We start from the raw sequence: 6,384 nt of genomic DNA, 5'->3' as shown, positions 1-6,384 counted from the left end.
CAAGTTATTAGCTACGGTGTTCTCAGCTCCCTTCCTATCAGTGATATGTAAATCAAATTCTTGTAGCAAAAGAATCCACCTAATGAGTCTAGGTTTAGCATCTTTCTTTTCCATAAGATATTTAATAGCAGCATGATCGGTGTGAACAATTACTTTAGAATCAACAATGTAAGATCTCAATTTATCACAAGCAAACACAACTGCTAAAAAATTCTTTTTAGTAGTAGCATAATTTCTTTGGGCACTGTCTAGAGTTTTACTAGCATAACGAATAACATTTAATTTCATATCAACTCTTGGTCCTAGAACAACAACAACAACATAATCACTAGCATCACACGTAATTCAAAAGGCAAGTTCCAATCAGGTGGTTGAATAATAGGTGAAGAAATTAAGACATTTTTAAGTGTTTCAAAGGCTTATACACAATCATCATAAAAAACAAATGGAACATCCTTTTGTAAAAGATTTGTAAGAGGCCTAGAAATTTTAGAGAAGTCTTTAATAAACCTGCTATAAAAACCAACATGACCTAGGAAACTTTGAATACCTTTAATATCTTTAGGACATGGCATTTTCTCAATTGCATCAACTTTAGCTTTATCTACCTCAATACCTCATTCAGAAATTTTATGCCCCAAGACAATACCTTCATTCACCATAAAGTGGCACTTCTCCCAACTCAAGAAAAGATTATTTTTTTCACATCTCTCCAGAACTCGATCAAGGTTGCTTAAGAAATCATCAAAAGAAGTTTCTTAAACAGAAAAATCATCCATGAAAACCTCAACAATCTTTTCACAAAAGTCAGTGAATATAGCAGTCATACATCAGTCATACATCTTTGAAAGGTAGCAGGTGCATTGCATAAACCAAAAGGCATACATCTATAAGCATAAGTTCCAAAAGGGCAAGTAAAAGTGGTTTTCTATTGACCAGGTTGTGATACAGGTATTTGAGAGAAACCAGAGTATCCATCAAGAAATAAAAAATGTGTGTGCTTAGATAGTCTTTATATCATTTGATCAATAAAAGGTAGATCCTTTCTAGTAGCTTTGTTTAGTTTTCTAAAATCAATTACCATTCTATAGCCAGTCATTATTCTTTGTGGAATGAGTTCATTTTTATCATTAGGAACAATAATAGTACCTCCTTTCTTAGGGACACAATGAACATGAATAACCCACCTACTATCAGCTATACGATAAATTATACTTGCTTCTAGAAGCTTTAATATTTTAGTTCTCACCACTTCCTTCATCTTAGGATTTAGTCACCGTTGATGATCAACAATAGGTTTAGCATCAGGTTCCATATTAATTTTGTGCTGACAAAGAGTGGGACTAATGCCCTTAAGATCATCAAGAGTATATCCAATAGCAGCATGATGCTTCCTCAGAATTTTTAATAATCTCTCTTCTTCATGTTCTGAAAGGTTAGCACTAATAATAACATGATACACCTTTTTCTCATCAAGATAAGCATATTTCAAAGTGTCAGGAAATTGCTTCAATCCAAACACAAGTTCACCTTTAGGTGGAGGAGGACCTCCTAGAGTTTCAACAGGCAAATTGTATTTAAGGATAGGTTGTTTTTCAAAGAATATTTTATCTATTTCATTTCTTTCATGCAAGTGCATATCATTTTCATGGTCGAGCGAATATTGTTCTAATGGATTAGTAGGAGGTACGACAATAGAAGCAAGACCAATTATTTCATCCTTACTAGGAAACTCTTTATCACGAGGATGTCTACGAAACTTAGAGAAATGAAACTCGTGAGACACATCACCAAAATTGACACTGGCAGTTTCTCTATGGCAATCTATCTTGGCATTGACAGTGTTCAAGAAAGGTCTATCAAATATTATGGGACCCATCTTGTGGGGAACCAAGAACTAGAAAATCAGTAGGGTATTTTATTTTTCCACACAAGACTTCAACATCTCTAACAATCCCAAGTGGTGTGATAGTATCTCTATTAGCAAGTTTAGTAGTGACATCAATATCTTCTATTTCAGCGGGTGCTATACCATTCATAATTTCTTGGTAAAGAGTAAAAGGAATAACATTAACACTAGCAACCAAATCACATAAACCATGATAGCAATGATCTCCAAATTTTAACTGAAACAGTGGGCATGCCAAAAACAGGTATATTTTTGTCCTTAGTATCGGGTTTGGCAATTCTAGCAGCTTCATCACAGAAATAAATAACATGCCCATTAATATTATCAACCAAGAGATCTTTAACCATAGAAATACTAGGTTCTACTTTAATTTGTTCAGGGGGTCTAGGTGCTCTAATATTACTTTTGTTAACTATGGTTGAGACTTTAGCATGTTCCTTTATCCTAACAGGGAAATGTGTTTTTTCAATATAAGCAGTAGGAACCACAGGATCAACATTCTAAATGATAGTCTCATCCTTCACTGTAATTGGTTCTTTAATTTCTTCTTTAATAGGGGGGGGTGATATTTAAACCACTTCTCCTTAGGGAGATCAATGTGAGTAGCACATGATTCACAAAAAGAAGCTACTATCTCGGAGTCAAGTCCATATTTAGTGCTAAACTTATGAAAAGCATCGGTATCCATAAAGGATTTAACACAATCAAACTCAAGCTTTATACCTGACTCTTTACCTTCGTCGAGTTCCCAATCTTTATAGTTCCGTTTAATTCTTTCCAAGAGATCCCACGTGAATTCAATAGTCTTCATAAAAGAACCAAAACAAGAAGTATCGAGCATGGATTGATCATTATGAGAAAGCCAAGCATAAAAATTCTGAATAATAACTTCTCTTGAGAGCTCATGTTGGGGCATGAATATAACATTTATTTAAGCCTCCCCCAAGCTAGAGCGATACTTTCTCCTTCACGAGGCCAAAAAATATATATATATATAATTCCAATCGCGATGAACTAGATGCATATGATAATTTTTTGGTGAAATTCTAATTTTAATAGATTCAAATTCCAAGCTCCAATATCATCACATAGCCTCTACCATGTCAATGCTTTTATGCAAATATAAAAAGAAAACCTTCTTCTTGACTTCATCTTCGAGTAAACCTGCAAGCTTAAATAATCCATAAACTCCATCCACATAGATTAGATGCATATCAGGATGTAGTGTTTCATCTCATGCATAAGGATTAGCTAGCAGTTTCTCTACCATACCCGAAGGAATTTCATAACCAATATTTTCAGTAGGTGCAGTAGGGTGAGGGGCAACTCTTTTTGTTTCTGGTTGAGGTGAACATACCCCGAACAAACCCCTCAAAGGACTGTTTTCCATAGTAACAAGTGACAATAAATTTCAGCACATAATATAAAATTTTCCTTACCGATTTCCACTTACCAAGAGCGCTTCATTCCCTAGGAACGATGCTAGAAAACAGTCTTGATGACCCACAAGTATAGGGGATCAATCGTAGTCCTTTCGACAAGTAAGAGTGTCAAACCCAACGAGGAGCAGAATTAAATGACCAGCGGTTTTCAGCAAGGTAATTTCTGCAGGCACTAAAATTGTCGGTGACAGGTAGTTTGATAGCAAGATAATTTGTAATGAGCAAGTAATGGTAATGGTAACATAAGTGCAGCAAGCTAGCACAATCCTTTTTTTTAGCAAAGGACAGGCCGGAGCGGTCTCTTATAATAAGCAAAGCGTTCTTGAGGGCACACAAGAATTTCATCTAGTCACTTTCATCATGTTGGTATGATTCACGTTCACTACTTTGATAATTTGATATGTGGGTGGACCAGTGCTTGGGTGCTGTTCTTAATTGAACAAGCCTCCCACTTATGATTAACCCCCCTCGCAAGCATCCGCAACTAAGAAAGAAGAATTAAGACAACAATCTAACTGTCGGTGTCAAAACCGGCAGATCTCGGGTAGGGGGTCCCGAACTGTGCGTCTAGGCGGATGGTAACATGAGACAAGGGACACGATGTTTTACCCAGGTTTGGGCCCTCTTGATGGAGGTAAAACCTTACGTCCTGCTTGATTGATATTGATATTGTGGATGTTTACAAGAGTGGATCTACCACGAGATCAAGGAGGCTAAACCCTAGAAGCTAGCCTGTGGTATGATTGTAATGGTTGTTGTTGTTGTCCTACGGACTAGAGCCATCCAGTTTATATAGACATCGGAGAGGGCTAGGGTTACATAGAGTCGGTTACAATAGTAGGAGATCTACGTATCCGTATCGCCAAGCTTGCCTTCCACGCCAAGGAAAGTCCCATCCGGACACGGGACGAAGTCTTCAATCTTGTATCTTCATAGTCTTGGAGTCCGGTCGATGATGATGATAGTCCGGCCGATGATAGTTCGGCCGATGATGGTAGTCCGGCTATCCGGACACCCCTTAATTCGGGACTCCCTCAGTAGCCCCCGAACCAGGCTTCAATGACGATAAGTCCAGCGTGTGTGTAGTCTTCGGCGTTGCAAGGCGGGTTCTCCTTCAAGTTCTACGTACCTGCCGAACAGTGTCCGGCTTCCTCATCAATGTTGTGCATCTTGGCTTCCATGCCCAATAATGTCCTTCTTCCACGCGTCGCGCGAATGTGAAAAGCCAGGGTGTCTTTTGTGTTTTACCCCCTAGTTGTGTGAATAATCTGCCTATAAGGGAGGCAAGAATCCAGATCCAAACCGCCATATTCCTCCCGCAAATACTCATCGGAGCGCTTTCGACCAAGAATCCATTCCATCATGGACCGTCAATGCGGCTCCTCTTCTCGCGCTCCCAGCCCTTTGCCAGGAGATTGGAGGAGATGCTCTGTTCCGCACAACAAGCTGGTGAAGCTCCAAGCGGGGGGATATCTCCCTCCGGCCTTTATGGTTCCGGTTCGAGTCGGGCTGGCCACCTACAAAGGCGGGAAGCAAGCAGAGGTTACCCCAAGTCCCAACAAAGGGGAGCGGGTATGCTTCGTCCCCTATCTGATAAGGGGGCTCGGATTTCCTGTACATCCATTCCTCCGCGGGCTCCTGGAGTTCTACGGACTCCAGCTTCATCACTTCACGCCCGCCTCAATCCTGCACATTGCGGGTTACGTAGCTCTTTGCAAGCTATTCCTGGGCGTCGAGCCCCATTTCGCGCTGTGGAAGAGGTTGTTCTGCCTTGTACCCCGCTCTCATGAGGGGTCCATATATCAAGTGGGCGGCACCGAAATATGGCGTATTGCCGGGACCGGATATCCATCCGGAACCCCTAAGAAGGCGTCCGAAGACTGGCCTTCAGGATGGTTTTATATAGAAGACGCTCCGCTGCCGGACCCTGTTCGGATCGGCCTGCCGGAGTTCAGCAATGCTCCTATGAAGAAACGCCTTAGTTGGCGTCCGCGGAGCCCCCAACTGGAGGAAGACAAGAGCGTCCATTATTTGATGGGCCGAATAAGGTTACTGGCCCATTCCGGGTTGACCATGATTGGAGTCATGGCAACATGCATTATGCGGGGGGTGCAGCCACTACAATACAGGGGCCACCCCATGTGGGATTTCAACGGGGAGGACGATGCCACCCGTCATGGCCGTAAAGGGCCGGATTCGGTCGAAGACCTGGTGACGATCCTGTCTGGCCTGTATAAGGGGGAGAAGGAGGATTTCCTTCGGACGAACCCGTTAAATGGGTTCTCCATGAATAATCCCCGGCCTTGGGTAAGCGAACACTCTGCGTGCCCGACCCATGCTTTTTGAAACTCAAGTTTCTTATATTGTGTTCTTCTTTCGACGCAGGAACTGCGCCGGATCGTGGAGGACATGCTAAGTCCAGCTCCGCAACCCGGGGATCCAGAGAGATCCCGGGATCCGGCCTCCGAAGAGGATCCGGACATAAGGGTGGAGCTAATCGACGGGGTGTTCCACGAGCTCAGCATGGACAATGCCTTAGTCGCCATCACGGCCGACTATCCCGGACTATATCCGGCTTCCCAGGTGATTGCGACCAAAGTCCTGACACTGTCATTCCTTCCTTGCTTATTTCTGATCACCGTATATGATGGCGCCGTGCAGGAGGCACCCCTAGGGCGAGAAGCCGAGCCCGCGGTGGCTGACCAACAAAGGCCAGTCCGGACCAGTAGGCGGAAGAGGAGCGCGGCGCGGACTGAAACGTTGTCGCAAAGGTGTAGCTCACAATTCATTATTTAGAGCAATGTTCCTAGGAAGCGTTTGAGTGCTCATGACTTTTGTAGGGAAAAAAGCGCCCGCCGGACTGCGGGCGTGGAGGTTGCCAATCCAACCTCTACCAGCCAGGCTCCAGCACCTGGTCTGGAGGGGAGGTGTGTGCAAGGCGCGAGCCGGACGTTCCTCCGACGGAGGATGCCAACAGACTGTCCGCCACCAAGTCTGAGGTGGAGAGTGCCATGAATCACAGGCGCCGCCGGA

This window comes from Triticum aestivum, chromosome 7B, assembly GCF_018294505.1.
Source record: "Triticum aestivum cultivar Chinese Spring chromosome 7B, IWGSC CS RefSeq v2.1, whole genome shotgun sequence".
NCBI lineage: Eukaryota > Viridiplantae > Streptophyta > Magnoliopsida > Poales > Poaceae > Triticum > Triticum aestivum.
Note: the sequence above shows the minus strand (reverse complement) of the source record.